General features: G+C 38.7%; 1 protein-coding gene and 1 long non-coding RNA gene across 4 annotated transcripts in view; both read left to right on the plus strand.

Moving 5' to 3' along the window:
• Window positions 1-3624: 3624 nt before the first annotated feature.
• LOC128529965 (uncharacterized) lies at window positions 3625-4376 on the plus strand. The gene is made up of 3 exons (XR_008361099.1): window positions 3625-3749; window positions 3978-4045; window positions 4297-4376. It is a non-coding gene; the product is annotated as an uncharacterized LOC128529965 (long non-coding RNA).
• Window positions 4377-5843: 1467 nt separating this feature from the next.
• The window catches only part of slc20a2 (solute carrier family 20 member 2), a 34601-nt gene continuing 20136 nt past the window's right edge, over window positions 5844-20308 (plus strand). For 2 of the 3 annotated variants that reach the window (XM_053503867.1, XM_053503869.1), the window contains exon 1: window positions 5844-6013. The gene's annotated coding sequence lies outside the window, so the exon portion shown is untranslated. Of the gene's footprint in view, window positions 6014-12633; window positions 12927-20308 lie in introns of those variants that run through there. The other variant, XM_053503868.1, reaches the window with a different exon arrangement.

Raw genomic sequence — 20308 nt, forward strand, 5'->3', positions numbered from 1 at the left:
TGAGAAAAATCTGCTCCCCTCTGCCATAAAGTTGTCAATGTGAAGAAGGTTCATTTTCCATCATGACAATAAGTCAAAGCACACAGCAAAACTGACCACACAAGGGTTGAAGCAGAAAAAGGTAAATGTCTTTGCCTTGCATGACCTAGTCAGAGCCTAGTCTTAAACCCCATTTAAAATCTGTGGAATACCTTGAAGACCGCATCCCACAAATGGTCAAATTTAACTCAACTTAAGCAGCTCTGGAAAGAAGAGTTGGCATATGTTACAAAGTCTTGATATGCAAAGCTTTGTATGCCATTTAGAAGGTGATTAGCTTCACCTGATTGAGTTTTCAAGTCAACTAAAGTGGTAATAGTGTTGTTATAAATATTGCAGTATGTCTATAATTGAAAGAAATTTGTTAACAGAAGGTCCCCGAGTGTCCTTGTGCTGTCAGTGAGGTGACCAGTGTGAGGAAGGTCAGAAGTAATAAATGGATTACAATTTATTCAGTATGCTGATTGTCTGCAGCTGTTCTTCAGCCTGCTAGTTCTGGCTAGGAAACTGTGATACCTGTCTGCCTGATGGCAGTCTGGTAAATACTCTGTGCACTCTGTGGCTGCAGTCTGTGATTGTGTTAGCCTTACTCAGACACTGTGTATGGCAGTGTATAAAGTAGCTCACATCAGGCAGTTTTACCCAGTGGGTATGTTGTACATGATGTATCTGCAGAAACTGGTCAGTATCTTGGGGGACACCAAACTTCCCGAAACTATGCAGTCATTGATGAGCAGTTTTCAAACAATGTATTGGTGTGAAGGGACCAGATCAGGGGCCTCATGTACAAAGACTTGCGTTTAATTCATACTAAAACATTGCATACGGACAAAGCTGTAAATGTGCGTACGCAGTAAAAAAAATCTGATGTATGAAACACTGCGTACGCGGAATCCCACGCATATTCTCTTTGTACATCCAAATTAACGTGAAATTGAGCGCACGTAAAAACCCCTCCCTGCCCCCTCCTCCGTATAAATATGTTAATGACTCCACTTTGGCAAAACCAAACGAAAAAGCAATGGCAAAAGCAAGCAAGAAGAGAAACTTCACAGAATGTAAATTGGAGGTGCTCCTATCGGAGGTAGACCGGAGAAAAACTGTTATTTGCAAGTTTGTCCTCCGGGATTAATAACAAAATAACTAAAAAAAAAACTTAGCTGGAATAATATCTTTAAATACATCACTCACCAAGAAGCCACCCATCGCACACCCTGCCACCCTGGAGCCTCATCCCAACCATGCTGTTTGTGAGGATAAATGAATCATGGGTTGTCCCAGGCCACCTTGCCACAATATTCATTAGGCGCATTTGAGCATCACATATTATTTGCACAACTATTAATTGGAAATGTTTCCAATTCACGTATGCAAATTTGTCTTCTGATGGCGCCTCTATAGCAGTGTGCGTGCAGTCGATCGCTCCGATTACATAAGGAAAACCGGCGATCACGGCAAATTGCGCTTTAATGCTTGGCTGATCAACTGCATGGTATGGAAACCTTATGATGATCCCATCCCATACAGTTGACATTGCACGGCTCAAAGACGACTGGCTTAACCTTTGGAAAGGACCAGTTGCCAGGAAACCAAGCGTTGTCAGCACCTGTAAGGGAACGGGTAATGCGTGGCTCCTCGCTGTCTCTCTTTCCAAATTTGGACCCAACTCAGCACAGAGCTCCAAGAGGATAGCTCTTGGAAATCTGAAACGGCTGAAAAGCCAGTCATTATCGTGGGCCAGAAAATCACTGTGATCCCTAAAAACGCGTCCCTTCGGATTCGGCCACTGACAATATCCTCTAATAAGGCCAACACTGCCATTGCCATAGACTAAGGGTTGTCTACATTTGCAAATGCTTTTATATGTTCTAAATCAAATACTTGGTAGGAAAATATTGTGTCAATTAACCCATTTTTAAATCTTTTTAATTATCAGTTATAAATAACTATTATATAACCATTTTAATAATCAGTTATAAATTAATAGCAATGTTTTTCACGTGTTGGTGCGATACTTTGTAGTGTGTAATTTAACATAATTGCCTCTAGGAGTCGCCAACGAAAATAAAACAAACACACACAAGAAATACACGTACGCCAGACATAAAGTTGGCGTGGAAGAACGCACATTCTCACGTTAATTTCACTGTTAGTAAATGCGTGTGCGTGAAAACTGGCATAAGCAAAGTTTTTGTGCGTACGCAGCGTTTATACATGAGGCCCCTGGTCATCAGTGAGGTGCAGTGATGTAGAAGGAGGCGTGCTATCCCATGCAATCTCCCGGAGTCCATGATAACCTCCCGAAATTTGCATATGTTAAGGAAGAGGCTTTCATCACTGCAGCACAGTAATAACACACTGACCTTTTAACTGTAGACTGTCTCATCTCCATCTGTGATGAGAACTTTGATGGTAGTGTCTTCAGCAAACTATACTGGAACTGTGCTTGGTGGGCAGGTCATGGGAGAACAGAGAATACAGTACAAGGGGGCAGAGAATCTATCTCAGTGTCACTATGTTCAGCGACAGTGTGGAGGAGATACATTTATTCATTTTCAAAAGGTAGAAGGTCCAAAATCTAATTGAACAGATGAGTTCTCAATCCTTAGTCCTTGAGCTTTTGATAAGGTTTGGCTGGAATGTTGGAATGGCGACGTTTGAGAGTGTGTGTTTTCATAATGTGAGACTTAAGAATAACTAAGAACTAACTAGAAAAAAAAAGCAAAAAACTTATGTGCAAATACGTGAAATTGGTATTACATGTAATTGGAATGTTATGAAATTTAACTATAGTTATACACATTTTAGAATTTCTGTCGCACTTCATTATCTGCTAATGACCCGAGGCAGGAAACGCCCACACGCCAATCACACGGAAATTAGTCCGGCTAATTTACATACTAGGCCACGCCCCCGGACACCGGCATAAAAAATACACACACAAAGACAGGCTTGAGTTTACATACAGATTCAGTTTTCTGCACGTTTGGAAGATGACACGCGCTACACAACCAAGGAAACTCTTCAGAATGTTCTGGAAAGTGGGAGGAGTTTACATTTACCTCTGAAGAAGACTGTGTGACCCTGACGACGAACGGGAGCATTTTGAAGAGAGAATATCCAACGGAGGACACACTGGGTAAGTTATTAAGTCTTATATAACTCTTATTCTGATAATATTAAACTAATATTAATAAATATTTTCCTCACTTCAGCTAGCTCTTGTCAGCTTGTGTGACACATTGTCTTTCAATGCCATTTACATAGTTTAGGTAAATCATGCTAACATGCTGCCTTACTGTATGTAGCACAAACATGATATTTCCCTTATGGAGTTTACAGATGTTTATAAATGTTCTAATGTATTTCCCCTTGTTTTGGATAGCTTTAGATTATGGTTGCTAATATGTATTTGGCTCCGTTTTGGTTAGCTTATAACACTGTTTCATATCTTTATCATTAATCTGCATTTATACATAAAAACCTATTAAATATTGGGAAGCTAATCAGTATGAAACATGAAAAAGTTTTAAAAGTTGCCAATAAATTAATATTGTGATGTGAAATTATTTTTCAGACTGAAAGGGCTCTGGGGTGTTTTGCCAGGCAGAAGCGTGGAGAGCAGCCCGCCTTGCCACCTCTGCTACTGCCATGGTGCGGAATCTGCTGCTGGGCACCTTCGACTTTAAGACTTTGCTGCAACCTGAATGGTACAAAACATGTTCCTAATCTCTTCTGTCCTTAAAAAAACAAAACAAAAAAAAACAAGTCAGTCATGTTCTGTGGAATAAATTATGTTTGTGTGCGGGCCATCGCTTTTTTACTTGCCATTTTTGTATTTTCTTGAACCTCAAGAAAAACGTGATGTGTATATAAAAAAACTCTTGCATTCTCCACCTTTCTCCTCTTTAATAATAATTTTGAAATATTACTTTAAGGTGAAAAGCCATCCAGAGGGGATGGGGAGCAGCTGGTCGCTTTTATTAGGCATTGGAGACTGAATAAGGTAGGGCACCCATTATTGTTACTGTATCTGCTTGGGACCTATATACTAATTCATCGCTTGCTCACTTCTTAATCCAACCTTTCCTTTAAAGCCACATTTCTGGGGTATTGCGCTATAAGGTGTGTAGTCCTCTATTTTGTAGAACATATAGTGAAGCAAATAACCTCGTGGCACTAATTGTTGTCGTCTGAAGTTTTGATAAATAATCATTTATTATTATTATAGTGTCTTATTATTTTTGTCTTCTCTAGATGCTACATTGAAGAAGTGGCCGGCAGCCACCCGAGAGCAGATAGGCACATCTATCAATTCAAAGCTCACAAAGCTGAGAAGGTCCTCAAAATATATATATTTTTTCTTCCTGTTGAGTTTTTTGTCTTATTGTACTATATTTTTGTTCTTTTACTATTTGATTGTTCTTAAAAAAATAAAATAATAAAATTTCTACATTTTGGGCTTTTATTTATGTCGTCTAGCGGCTATGAATTTGAATAATTTTACTAATATCTAGGTAAAAATATAGGTGCATATATGCACATGGGTACATGTATGCATGTATATAAAGGTACATATATGCATGTATATATGTACACATATATGTACATATAATATAGGAAAACGGCCAATTTTATATATGTCACATATATTAAAAACCTATATCAAACCTATATTAAAACATATATGTTTATATAGGTTTTTTCCGTGTGGGTTACAGTACACGCAGAGCTTGTGCACATTGTTATCAGTGTTACTGAAAATGGTAACGGTGTAGTAAGGACAGTAGGGGGCGTAATACATACTGGTTCAAGCGGTGTCACGCTTTAGGAGCTTCTGAATGTTAAAATATTACAAATCCAGAATTAAATGAATGTCAGCAAAACAAACAAAAAAAAAGTTTAAGTTAAGATATGAGGCTCCTCTCTTTTTAGTTTAAGAGTACTTGGTGCGATAAAATATGCGTGCTTATTTATCCTTCAAACGCCAAAAGGGAGGTAAATGTACTGATATACACTGTACTGTATATAACATATACACCATCTGTTTTTGACTGTACGTTACACGTTTATGTCTGAGCGCTGCCTTTTGAGATAATCCCTAAATCATTTCCTGCGCCATACACAGGAATCGAATTTAATGCTTTGAAAAACGTATAGTGTCACCGGATATTCGCTTTTAAAAGGCGGTTGTAGCTAAAAGACTGTGTAGGAGGGAAACAATTATGGGTGTAGTTTCTTATTTTCGCAAATATTAACACCGAAAATCCGAATATGCGAAAATTAAACCAACTTTATCCGCCGCTGATGTAAGTCACCCTAAAGCGGAAGCTGCTGTTTACACTGATAACACGTGTGCACGAGCTCTGCACGTAAACCTCACGTTAGAGCAATAACACACACTCCCAAACGTCTCCGTGCTGATGGGGTAATATTTTATCGCTGTGATAATTATGATGATGATCTGTGCTGAAGCACGTGTTAAGGATAGACGATGATGTGAATTAGAAACAATGGTAATCCCATAAAAAAGCTTTGCACATGGTATAGGTTAGGAATAACAAGAAGCGCAAACAAGTGCGTTTTGAATGGATGGACGGACAGGGACAATAGGACAAAGCCAGAATATTAATGAAAGCTCAGGGTGTTTCAGACACATTCTTCCATAATAAGTCGGTTACGGCGGCTGCGCCTTCCGTTCCCAGTGTGTTTTCCCCCTGGAGCTCAGCCCTCTCTCTCCTCCTCCTCTCTCTCCTCCTCCACCTCCTCTCTCCTCCCGCTCCATAAGCGCCCGGATGCAGACCCGCAGTCAGGACAACATGGTCGCTTGACTGAGCACAGTGTGGAAGAAGAGCGTGCTGGAATCTCAGCGGGCAGCTGCTACAGACCAAAATCTGACCTTATCTCGGCCAGATTCGTTTTCCTCCATTATAGCTGGCGAGTAATTATTCTTGGACTTCATTCTCATTGCTAGGTGAGTTAAGTAAACGGCGATTTGGAATGGATGTTGTTAGGTCGTCGATGTTGGATTGGACGAGACTGGATTAAAATTCACGAAATGTTTAAGTCATGAAGACTTGGTATAATATGGCACGATGGTTCTTTCATTAGAGTCTTAGAAAAGGTGGTGTGTGTGAGGGAGAGTTTTGTCTTTGGGATAGGCTGAGAAACAGAAGAACAGCCTGAGGACGAACATGTTCGAACAGACAGCGTGTGATTATTTTATTTTTTTTAAATAATTATTTATTTCTGCTAAAACTGCATTACATTTGACAGCATTGAGATCATTAAGATTACACGTGACTGAACCGGGTTTCAGTGAGCAGGCGAGAGATTTCATGCGGAATCTTTGGGAAGTGAGTCCTGACTGAGTCTTTAGCCCGCACTGGGGGAGCGCATGGACACGCTGTTGATGTTTGTAGTCGGAGAATGATATCACTGGCCGAGACACCGAACAGCCACGAGCTGTACGCGTTACCGGGTCCTTAAAGCGGTTCAAATAAAACATGGCTTCTTTCCAGTTTATAGTTAATAGGGTCTCACGCACGACTGTCGTTCATTGTTAACGCTAGCTTAGATCAGCCCCACACTACAAACAACAGTTTATTATTATTTTTCCCGGAAGGACAAATTGCCTCGAAACCAGTTTCCTTTCTATTTAGTTCCATTATTTTGGCAGCCTTGGTAACCGTAAGACTTGCCAGTTGAAGCACGCAGGGTCCACGCTTCACATAGCTTAGAGAGCGTGTACAGCGACGGCAAAATGTCACGTGATTTTTGTTGCTTCATCTTGGCGGTCGTGCTCTCACCTCAACCTGCCTGTAGGACTTCCGAAAATTCTGGATGAACTGAGCTATAAATCGTTTAAAGAGCCGTGTCAAACATGTACACTTTCAATTAAATCCACGTCAGATATGTCAGTTTATATAGTAAATAGAATTTTATTTTTTTCTTTTATATTTTCATTTTTATTGTGTAAAGCTGCATTGCGACAATGACAATTGTTAAAAGGGATTGAATTGAATTATTCCTCATTCACCTAAGGCTAGTGACCGACTGTGTTTACATTCAGATTTAACTGACTCCAAGACTAGTTCTGATTTACACATTTCTCCAAAATGTTTTTTTTTCTTTTTAAATAATAAATGTTACAATTCCAGTATATATGTTTAAAATCGAGCAACTTATTTGCTAAATTTGTTTAGAATTGCAATAAAATCTGGAAAAAAAACCCACTAGGACATTAATTAAAAAATTCTTGTGATACTTACAAAATTATAATACAAATCAAGTCAGCACCCAGGTATTGTGATATTGTATCAAAAGATCACCGGTGATTCACATTTCTAGACTCCACTAAATAACCCTCTAATTTTCAAGCTGTTACATGCAATTGGAAGTGGGTGGGATATATTAGGCGGCAAGTGAACATTTTGTCTCTGAAATGAATGTGTTTGTAGCAGGGGAAAAAAATGGGAAAGCTAAGTGACTTTGACAAGGAGCAAATTGTGATGGATAGACGACAAGTCAGAGCAACTCCAAAACTGCAACTCTTGTGGTATGTTCCCAGTCTACAGTGGTCAGGACCTACCAAAAGGACTCTGTTGTGTACAAAGTTAATGCTCCTTTCCAGTGCTCTCTTGCTCATTATAAGTGTTGCACAATTCCATCAGAGTGCAGTGTTGCACTTTCTGCTAATTTAGGTCTTAAATAGTTGGTAAAAGCTCATACATTCACAACACCCACAGGGAATACATTTCTTTAAAAAAGATTTTAAAAGGCTTTGCATGAATGTTTTGATATTTTATAATTAGCACTTCTGGTAATAACTAAGACCCAGTGTGTTAAATTGTTTGTATCAAACAGGTTTTAAACAGATTAGTGATCACATGGGGAAAGAATTTTCTATCCATCAGAGTGATCACAACTGTACCACATTTTCCATTCACCACACATCAAGTCTCTGACATGGTAAATTTTATAAGCCTTCACGACCATCTCTTACATACAATATACCTCCTAAGCAGTGTGATCAACAAAGCGCTGTCACTAATTTTGTAACTTGCGCAATTTGTATAGACCCATGTGAGAGTGACAAATATCTTCCTCTCTTGACCGCTCACCGACAAGCAACAGGGTGTAAAATAAATGAACAAATAAATATTTGCATGCTATTTAAACTCAATTCTTTAAACTTCACACACAAACATCCCTCCCTTACTAAAATGTATACTAGCACTTACCTTCCTGTAGCAAGGCCTATATTTGATAGTCAGGTATTGTTTATATAGCAAGGCCGTGCTCAGATAACAACTCTGGTATATCTTGGCACAGATGTAAGCACCAGGGTGAATACAAAAAAATAAAAACACCCTTATCCTGTCATGGAGGATCAGCTTAACTAGAATATATGATTCTATTAGAGAAGGAAGATGTTAGTTAAACGTTAGGTTTTCTCTTCTGTGTATAAAGGATTGAGCACCACTGAGCTATACTTCTAAAAACGAATGAGACAAAGTTTTCCACAATATGGATTATGAGTCATCTCCCACAGACCAGTCACTCCAGCCCCTGCTCTTTCTGCAATGTTCTGAATACCAGTGCTCTCACCGAGGCCTTGTGTGTATCCCTGACAACACTGTTCTGTCAGTGTGGCTTTCCCACAGAGGGCAATCTGCCCATTTTTCTGACCTTTTTCTTTGCTCTAGGGTTGATAATGCGCTGCTGTATGATGAGTGTTTTGGAAAATGTAGTCCACGTTTATACTGTATTAAGTATGATAACACCACAGGAAGTGCATTTTATTAAAGCATCATGTAAGCAAATATTTATTTTTTACAAGTGATGTATTTGCTAACCGGAAATGTTGTGGTTAAAATGATTCAATGACTCTAAACATAGAAAATGCCTTAAAAGCCTGAGAATATGGAGCGTAATTACTTTCCAGTCGAAGAATTCTCGTAGGACTAGACATAACCTCTAATGAGAATACACTAGTGAGAAAGTTCACTTAAGCGTGTTCCTGGCGATAAGTTTGTTTTGAACTTTTTAACAAACATGTTATAATGTCAGAACACAAAGTAAGGGATAACCTTCATGGATTTAAGACAAAATTACTGTAAACGTTGCCAAGATTACCCTCTTCTATGGGAAGGTATGCTATGGCAAAGCTCTAAAAAAATTAATTAGAATTATCCATCACTCAATGTTGTCAGTATTTTTCTTTCACAAAGGGAAACGTATGATACTTAAACTACCTGTGCTAAATTAATATATGAATTTAAATCTAAATTTCAGGTTTTTATTTATTTATTTATTTATTTTTTGATGGCGCCATGCAAAAGAAAATGGGAGAAAATTAAAATACTGCAAAGCGATGAAATTACAGTAGTCACACTATTGTTAAAATGTAGCAGTACCAGTAGATGGCAAGAATTGCTTTCAGTCTTGAATAATATATATATATAATGGGGCAAAAAAGTATTTAGTCAGCCACCAATTGTGCAAGTTGTTCCACTAAAAAAGATGTGAGAGGCCTTTAATTTTCATCATAGTTATACCTCAACTATGAGAGACAAAATTAATAAAAAAAAATCCAGAAAATCACATTGTAGGATTTTTAATGAATTTATTTGCAAATTATGGTGGAATATCCCCTTTTTGGCAATGACAGAAGTCAAACGTTTCCTGTAAGTCTTCACAAGGTTTTCACACACTGTTGCTGGTATTTTGGCCCATTCCTCCATGCAGATCTCCTCTAGAGCAATGATGTTTTGGAGCTGTCGCTGGGCAACACAGACTTTCAACTCCCTCCAAAGATTTTCTATGGGGTTGAGATCTGGAGACTGGCTAGGCCACTCCAGGACTGTAAAATGCTTCTTACGAAACCCCTCCTTCATTGCCCGGGCTGTGTGTTTGGGATCACTGTCATGCTGAAAGACCCAGACGCATTTCATCTTCAATGTCCTTGCTGATGGAAGGAGGTTTTCACTCAAAATCTCACGATACATGGCCCCATTCATTTTGTCCTTTACACGGATCAGTCCTGGTCTGTTCGCAGAAAAACAGCCCCAAAGCATGATGTTTCCACCCCCATGCTTTACAGTAGGTATGGTGCTCTTTAGATGCAACTCAGCATTCTTTTACTCCAAACATGAAGTTCTATTTTGGTTTCATCTGACCATATGACATTCACTAGGTCCCCCCGTGTGGTTCTGGGATTTTTTTGCTCACAGTTTTTTATTATTTTGACCCCAGGGTGAGATCTTGCGAGGAGCCCCAGGGTGAGATCTTGTGTGGAGTCCCAGATCGAGGGAGATTATCAGTGGTCTTGTATGTCTTCCATTTTCTAAACTGCTCCCACAGTTGATTTCTTTAAACCAAGCTGCTTACCTATTGCAGATTCAGTCTTCCCAGCCTAGTGCAGGTCTACATTTTTGTTTCTGGTGTCCTTTGACAGCTCTTTGGTCTTGGCCATAGTGGAGTTGGAGTGTGACCGTTTGAGGTTGTGGACAGGTGTCTTTTTATACTGATAAGTTCAAACAGATGCCATTAATACAGGTAATGAGTGGAGGACAGAGGAGCCTCTTAAAGAAGTTGTTACAGGTCTGTGAGAGCTAGAAATCTTGCTTGTTTGTAGGTGACCTAATACTTATTTTCTTGTGGAATTTACCAATTAATTCATTCAAAATCCTACAATTTGATTTTTTTTGCTTATTTTGTCTCTCATAGTTGTGGTATACCTATGATGAAAATTACAGGCCTCTCTCATTTTTTTAAGTGGGAGAACTTGCACAACTGGTGGCTGACTAAATACTTTTTTTTGCCCCACTGTATAATTCATTAAAAAACAAAGCATATACATTTTTTTTTAAATTATTTTAAGTGTATTTGTTTTTATTGTTTACTTACAATAGCATTGTTATACACGCTATTTGGCCCGGTAGTACAATCTTTCTCCTGTGTTTTAAGTCCCAAATGACTCATTCACATAGTTTTTTTAAAATTACAGCATGGTTCACTTGTTGGAGGATATAGTGATAACATGGAGGATTATGGGTAATATACTGAGCCAAGGTGTACTCTACCCTCAGTTAGAAAAGCTTTATAAAACACAAGCTAAGCATGGATCGATGTTTGATGGAGAACAGGTTACATGTAGAGTGCAAGGTTTTATTAAAACATTTATTCATTTTCAGAGACTACCACACATCTGAAGGGTAAAAAGTTTCCAGACCACTAGGGAAGTGGAAGGATTTTGGGGAAATGGTTTCGTGGTATTGTGCTCATTTTTTGCTGCAATTTATTCCTCACCCATTAAAGGTGAAATAGGTGGTGGTTGTTGTTGTTGACTTTTCAGCTGCTCTCGGCAAGGGGTCGCCTCAGCGGACCATCCGATCCGCATACAAGCTTGGCACAGGCTTTACGCTGGATGCCCTTCCTGACGCATCGCTCCCATTTTATCTGGGCTTAAGACCGGCACTGCATCCAATGGCTGGGGTTTGGGTGTTGGCTGGGAATTGAACCCGGGCCTTTTACATAGCAGGCGAGAAACCTACCAATGAGCCACCAATGCCCTATTAATGGCAATTGTAACATCTACAATACTGACTTAAACTATTTACTGTTATTAGACAGCGTTTATTTCCATGTTATCATTTCAGGGTGGTGGCCTAATCTCACTTTATAATATGCCAAGCTTTTATAGTCCCCTTGCTAGTTTGGGTGGGAATTGACTTATCTTTAACAGCAAGCAGGGAAATCTTCATATGGCGTGAGTGCTTGCATGATGAGACCTTCTACACGAATCCGTTGGTCTGCATGTAACAGCTTGTGTGTTATACTGTCATGTCATCAATATTTCATGTTTATATTCTGTACGCTTGTTGTAGTTAAGGCCATCTGGGGATGCTGAAGAGAGAGATGTCTGGATGACAGTGATGCTATAATGTTTGCTCAGAAAGGCAACACGACATTTGTATGGTTATTAACAGGTGAACTTAGGTGAGCATTTTATCTGTTGAAAAATACTGAATCAACAAGTATGTGTGTGTGTGTTCACGATATAAGAAAGTTCTAAATGAAAAGCAAACTGTTATTTAGTATATGAGTGCCATGTGATGAGGCTGTGGCCCAAAGTGTTCTGCAAAAACATAGTTAAAAAATGTTTTCCTATAAACCACTAGCAATGCTCAAAATCCTCAAGCACACTTTATAATGTCTCTGTATAGCCCAATAAACATGGTGAGGCAGCCAAGTGCCCATCTAAAAATATCAAATTTCTGCTTAGAACTTGATTAGAGCAAGGGTGATAGGTGGGATCAAGAGGTGCAGCGTGTGCATGCGAGTGTGTATTTTTTATTCTTTTAAACAGGCAAGTGAGCGTGTTCCTGGTAGAGTGTATGTATTACAGTCAAGAGGTGAGTATGTACATGGACAGCTGACTGGGCTTTCCTCTGGACAAGCTATGACAGGACTATTTCCAGCACCCATGGGTCATGTTGCCGCTAGGGAAGATAACACCCAGATAGCACAGTAACAGTAAGCGGCGACCATGTGGAGCTATAGAGCTATGCGGCAGCAAATCATTGTTAAGGATTAAAAAAAAAGAAATCAGAACATTTTGGCTAAACTGCCCATGAATTAAACAAGCATGGTGTAAATGCTGTAAAGCTATGAATGAGCAGCTGATTTAGCAGAGTAGAGGACCAATCCATGGATTAGAAGCATAGAAGAAACGATGTTGAAATGAACGCACAGGATGGAAAAAGGGCCAAGGAAAGAATTGCTCAAGCTAAAATGTGGACAAGTATGAACAAAATGTTCTTAGCTGAAGAGATTTGAGGGGTTTGAGAACCGATGCCAAGCTTCCTATTGCTGCTTGTAAGGTAATTATTTTATATGGGACATTTTTCTGTATTGTATTATCCAAAATAATTACTGTTTGGACGGAATGGAAGTCCAGGATAAGCAGCCTCGACAATGTGGCTGTTGCAATAAAAATTCCATGCATACTCCGTATATCTCATAAAAATGCAAAATGCTCATGTTGACCTTTTCTAAAGTGCACTTCTGCAAACGCAAGTACTACAAGAAGTTGTGCTTAATCATCAGTAGCTCACATTACCATACCAGGTAGCTATCCTGTACCTGTTCTAGAACCTCAGGAACTTTCCTTAGAAATGTCCTTTGACTGACGAGTCTTTTTAAATGTCTCGTTTTATTTTTCAGAATTTAAAACCTGTTTGAATGTTTGTTTTGGGTGTAGGTGATAGAAATACACATGCTATGTCCTACAGGCTATATTGTAATGTTTACCTGGTGTTATTTCTACTAGTCATTTTATGGAAAGTAAAATGAAGTTTAATCTTACCAAACACATGCATATGGCATGGATAACTGTTGTATGGTGTGTTTGTGTGTGTGTTTGTGTTTGTGTTTGTGTGTGTGTGTGTGTGTGTGCTGCCTGGTTGCATCGTGTAAAAGCAGAAGCCTTTGTTTCAACTGTAGGATGGATTCCCTTTTAAATCAGGTTCCCTTCAAGATTTCTCTCTCATGTCAGGGATTTATTCATTAATTAATAAATTTTTGCCTCTGTCACGTCCTGCTAGCTCACTAGGCAATTTAATAAACAAAAAATATGTAAATCTTTACAGATGTATTTCTTACATTTAATTTTTTATTTTATTTCATCTTTGTAATTTGTATGTCTTTCGACCTTCTTTATGACGATGCCCATTTTAGTCAGGTGGGTAACTTGCTTGTGTGTATCAAAACCCCTTCACCTTCACTAGTCCTCTGGATTTGATGTTCCACTGCGCTCGTTTGGCGTGGCTTTGGAAAGACGTGCGTTTAGACGGCGTGGGAGTGAAGTGTTTTTATCAGTGGCCTGGAAAAAATTAGCCAAATCCTCCAACGATAATTTCTTTACATTTAGGAGCATTGTTTTAATGTCAGTGTGACTACTTTGTTAAGAATACAGTGCAACACTGCAGAGAAATGCAATATCCCCTGGAGTGAAGGTCGATGATAAATTCAGGAAGTGACTAGCTCACTTCCCTGTATAGACTTTACCTCACTTCATGTAAGATAACGAGTGACGATTTAGATGCTCTGGGTTCAGGAAGGAAAGTTGTTGCCCTGATGGAAATGTCGGCCTCAAAGTTTTCATCTTTTATCCAATTATGTACTCATAATACACACTTTATATGTTTAGATTTGTCTTCCCATAAGCAGAAATGTGAGAACATGATTTATAATAAGTGAGTAAAGTGCTCTCTCGGACAGTTACGGAGGCGCTGGTGAATGCTGTGGAAATCAGATTAATTCCTGAGCTCTAACTTGGACAGTGAGACAGAACTGTCTGTCGAATTTATATTAAGTTAATTTTGTGGGTTGTAACTTCTTTTTTCTCTTTATTTGGCTTGGCTTGGCTTGGCTTGGCAAAAAAAGTATCCTATCCCCCGTGAAGCGAAAAAGATTTGATTGATGATTTAGTGGGTTTTGTAGCTTGTTGTGACTTTCCATTTTAGCCTGTGACATACCCTTTTCAAGCTCTGCCTGTTTGACCGGAATTCATAATAAGTTTCAATTATGTGTTTTGTTCCATACTTGTGCACTTATCTCGTGGTTCGGTCAGGTGTCGTAGGAGTGGGATAGCAAGATCTCCGCTTAAATGTACTGTATTGAATATTTAGACAACTCAAGCATCATTATATATAACTCTCCAACCAATATTAGATACTGTAAAATACATATTGTTGTTATTAGTGTGTGTGAAACAGGAAAAAAAAAAACATTGTATTTAACACCACTGCTGCAATTCTCTAATAATACTGGGCATTGCTTTTGTATTCATCCTTTTTAGAGCGAAGCCAGAGACAAAAAAGACATGCTGACATGCCGAATGACATGACACACAGTCTGGGCTCAGTTTCGTATGGCATGTTTAACAGGTGTCCATGTCAAAGTGTCCTCACAAGTTCCAGTTAAGACATGACTACAGTTTGTAAAGACAGAGGTCGTTTGACATTTGACATCGAAATGTGAAGCTGTTAAGAGGTGGTGCTACACAAAGGTACTAAACTGTGAGGTGCATGATTTATATGTTTAGTATGTAGTGCTTTTAAACATTTAGTACCAAGGATAGATACACAATAAACATGCAGTTACAATTGCGAATTTAGATGTGCAACAGAGTTATAGCAATATAAAGTGTGTGGTGTAAGACTGAGGTAATGAAAGTCATTATAGGATATATAGAAAGGATATGTTTAAGGATATGTACCTTTAAGAGGAAAGCTAAGTTTCCAGCTGAACGATATGTGTTGTACAAAATAATAGGAAGAAAGGCTGGTGCCACCCTACTGTAGCTACTGGAAAAGTTGACAATTACTACTTTGTTCTGAGAATGTACAGTATGAAAGCATGTGTTCCTACACTAGGCTTATTGTAAGATCTTACATAATTAACTGACTCATTTTCTTCCAAGTTCTGCCCAAAAGACTCAAAACAATACTTTTAAAACTTTTTGTTTAAAAGTATTTGTATAATTTTCTGGCTGATGTGCATGAGCTTACCATATCTATCTATTAACTGTTGCAGGTTATAACAGTAATCGCAATATATATTTTTGTTACAAATTATTATTATGGTATTAGGGAACTGTAATAAACTGTAATTTTATTACTGTAATAACTGTAGTATACAAATATAACTATGTACTGATTTGTTTAAACATATCTTGAGTTATTTATGTATTTATTTATTTATTTAATTATTTTCGACATGAGTTCTTTCTCTATATTTTGAAGGAAACCTCACCCTTGTATGAATTGTCTGTTCAAGCTCTTAATTTAAATAAATAAATAAAGCCCTTGAATAGACAGTTGAAGACTGCTATAGTATACTCCTAGTTGTTGTTGAGCTTTAACATTGGCTACCCAGGCTAGAGTAATTCCTGGGAGTCATAGTCCATCATTGTAACTTTTTCATTTCAGTTTTCTTTTCCCCTCCTACCTTTCACAAGGTGCACTTTCAGAGTGTGAAAGTAGGACAGAGCAGTAGGGAGTAGAAAGGTCCTTTGTTTTTGCCCTGAAGGCGAAGGATGTTTTCAAAGGAGATCCGAGGAAAATGCGTTTATGCAGTTTCATGCTGTTCAGCTCACGTGATGTGCTCTTACTCGAGCGACACGTTCTTTAAGACAGTGTGTATCACTTGTTGTGTGCAGTTTTGAGAAGGCTATTTTGATGTAGTGTCTTGGCTGGATTTGTGTGTATTTTGTGAAATAATATATGACGCAATTTATATTAAAGCATAAAGCATATTATCAAACATTTCATCTGTTCCAAACAGATGAAGGAGCATATCTGGATGCCAAAATACATTTGTGGTGCAATTTATTCTTTGACATGTCTATTAAGCCCAGCCTTTTTAGACTACTTTAGAGAATTCAATCTGTTTTAAGTTTCTCATAAAGAAAGTTTACATCTGGACCTATATTCCTAATCAAGCCCAAAGCAAAAAAAAAAGTTAAGAATAAACCTTTCACCCATTTCATCATCTTCACAATTTGGTTACCTCCCAGTTTTGAGTATAAAGTGTGTAAATTTAGAGAAGGGGGGTAATTTGTGTAAAATAAATAAATATATATATATATGCATAGGTGCATATAGGCATCAGCATAGGTGCATTTCCACTGTGAGAGACGGAATCTAAAAAGAAAATTCTAGAAATCACATTGTATGATTTTTCTTTTTTTTTTTTTTTTTTTTAAATTCACAAAATTTATCTGTGAATTTCTGTGTCAAATAAGTATTTGATCACTTGCTTATCAGCCAGATTTCTGACCCTCAAAGACCTGGTTGTTTGCTTTTAAATAGTCTCAGCTACATGATTCTAAATTAGTAGCACCTGTTTGAGGTCGTTAGCTGTCATAAAGACACCTGTGCACCCCACAATCAGCCAAAGTCTAAGTAGGTACTTGGGGTATCAATGATGCTAAGAATGGTGAAGAATCAGCCCGGAACTACACGGTAGGAGCTGGTCAATGCCGTGAAGAGAGCTGGGACCATCGTTTCCAAGGCTACTATCAGTAATACAGTAAGACGTCATGGTTTAAAATCTTGCATCGCACGGAAGGTTTCCCTGCTTACCTCAGCCCATGTTCAGGCCCATCTGAAGTTTGCCAGGGACCATCTGGATGATCCAGAGGAGTTATGGGAGAAAGTCCTGTGGTCAGATGATACCAAAGTAGAACTTTTTGGTCTTGACTCCATTTGCCGTGTTTGGAGGAAGAATGATGAGTATCATCCCAATAATACCATACCTACAGTGAAGCATGGGGCTGGAAGCATCATGCTCTGGGGCTGTTTTTCTGCACAGGGGACAGGACAACTGCACTGTATTAAGGAGAGGATGAACAGGGCCATGTATTGTAACATATTGGGCAAAAACCCCCTTCCCTCAGTCAGAGCATTAAAGATGGGTCACACAGCCAGGAAAACCAAGGAGTGGCTCCGTAAGAAGCATATGGACAATTTAAAAGCAAAATAACAGGTCTTTGAGCAAGTGATCAAATACTTATTTGACACATTTATTCACAATTAAACTGTTAAAAAATATCATATAATGTAATTTCCGTTTTTTTCTTTTTTAATTCTGTCTCTCGCAGTGGAAATGCACCTATGCAAAAAATTGATCAAATACTTATTGACCTGACTGTGTATATGTATATGTGTGTATGTATCTATGTAGATAGATAGATATTGATTGTACAGTGCACCTGTAATCAGCAAAAATAAGGTGAAAAAAGGGTTGAAATATTTCCCTTTACATGTAATTAATGTAGAATATTTGAAAGTTTCATGTTTTAAATAAAATTATAAAAGAAGAGAAAATGAACTTTATGATCTAGTACTCTGTGAAATATGTCAACCTTTGTAGTGGCATTGGTCGTACTTCAATTATTATATTTTCATATTGACAAGAAGTTCAACTGATCAGCTTTAGGGATTTTTTTTTTTTCTCTTTTTGAAAAGAAAAGGAGTGCTTTTGAGGAGTACCATTACTTGTTGGTCTTCTCACGTTACTGTCTCTGTGGTGAAAGAGGCACCCCTTCAGGATGAAAAGTCCGAGCCAAAATAGCTGATGATCACAAGATGTGCCTTTTGTAATCCCTGACAAAACCATGTGAGGGGGGAGTCGCTGAGCCGGCCAGCCTTCCCACACCATATTTAGAACACTTCTGTAAGTGACATCTCGGTGTAATACAGTTGCTTTGGAAGTTGTGATATATGATCTGGTTAACGCAAAACTCGTAATGAATAGAGGTTTCACTGCATTCTAGAAGTTCTCAAAGCTACTTGACACAGCTGTGCTCTTTGAGTCACAACCAATAAATCAGTGTGAAAGATATGACCCTGAACCAGTGTGACAGTGTCTGGTGGTCTGCCACTAGCACTGCTGCTTTGACAGCTACTGTGGAGTTATTCCATTGCTGCGGGCGTCCTGAGCTGTACTGCTGAGCGGATACCAGTTTCCTCAGGTTTGCCTGTTCTAGGTAGAATATAAGATGTGACCCGAGCCTGTCGATTTCACACACTGTGTGTGATGGGCTGGTGAGAGAAAGTCATCCCAGTTCATGTCTCAACAGTTGTTTTGGTTTAAAGAGGTGGGCAGTGAAGGAGGGGTCACGTGCTAATGATATCATCATCCTCGTCAAGGGAACAATTGTTCTGAGCATTGAAAGAGGATGAGGAATTCGCTAGCGTAACAGCAAATGAATTTGTAATGAATCTGATGTAATTGACCTCTTTAGAGAAGTGTGATGTCAGTGGAGCGTGTATTGTTTGCAGCATAATTGTTTATTGGTTCATATTTCATATTTTGGGACAGCCCAGTTTTGGCTTTGCTATTTTGCATATTTCATTCCACACAAATAATGCCCCCGTGGTGTTAATCTGATTAATCAGTCATGCTGTGCGAGTTATTTCATAACGCTCACACGTGCTCGCTCTTCTATCTTTTCTTTGAAGCGGAGGAGAAAAATATACAAGTCTCTCTCATGCCCTTGAGAAATCAGGCATTTCCTAATGCTTTTATTAGTTATTGTTCTGTGCTGGGTTTGTCTTAAGAGAGACTTGTATAATATGACTGTAGAGGTGTCACCACTGTAAACACCGAATGTCCTTGGTGTACCAACATGCCTTTCCTGCTTTGTAAATGTGCATTCCCCACCTCCCCTTTACCTAGCGCCTCCGTCATTGGCTCGGTCACCCCCATCACGCTTTCTTTCCATAGCAGAGTTATCCAGTCAGAGGTGCTGGTTGCATGAAGTGTGACAGGATTGGTCAGCTTGCTCTTGAGGCTGATGCTTTCATTGAAGAGGCAGTCTAGACTGCAGTGACAGGCATTTCATGAGGAGGGAGCTGCAGGATCACATGCCACATCTAATTCTCCACCTCACGATTTTCTATTCTTTCAATCAAAAGTGCGTGTTTTTTTTTTTTTTTTTTTTTCCCTCTCCTCCTCCTCTCTCTCTGCTATACAGGATTATCTGATCACCGCAATGCTTTGTCATTCACGACATTATTCCATCACATCATATTCACTCTTCCCAGGTCATATTTAATCCATTCATCACTCAGTGTGTCATTTTCTAATTCGTTATCCCTTCACCCCCTCCCTATCAAGAATGTTCTTTCAATACTGCATAGTGTGAAGGTGAGTAGAGGCGATAAGAGTTCACTGCAGCCAGTGCGGTAAACTGCAGTCAGTTTTTTTTTTTTTCCTCCATTTCTTGGGCATGTTTTTCCCTTTTTTTTCCTTTTGTGCAACAGGTACTGTTTGCGCTTACTGGATGTGTGTGCGTGCGAGCGTGTGTTACTTTGAGTTTGAGTATCACATTTATTAAACGCGTGTTTAACTCCATGTTTGATTTGTTGCAGTATGGCTACAACGTTTTTACTCTCTGCAAGGTTTATCTGTCCATGCAGTGTGGGGAAACTTCATTACTGACTATAATACAAGTAGTTATTATTATTATTATTATTATTATTATTATTATTTTACTATATGTACTGGATACAATACTGTAATTACCTGTGCATTTATTAATGATAAATTGCAGTGCTTTCAGGGTCATGCTGAAGAGGCAGCTTATGTCTATACGTGCAGGTGTGTGTGTTTAGCTTTGTAAGTAGTGAATGTGTAAAGTGCTTCTGACTCATATATGCAGGTATATGTAGGATTGAATGGCCCATAAAATAAC

The sequence above is a fragment of the Clarias gariepinus genome, chromosome 9 (genome assembly GCF_024256425.1).
Source record: "Clarias gariepinus isolate MV-2021 ecotype Netherlands chromosome 9, CGAR_prim_01v2, whole genome shotgun sequence".
Lineage (NCBI taxonomy): Eukaryota > Metazoa > Chordata > Actinopteri > Siluriformes > Clariidae > Clarias > Clarias gariepinus.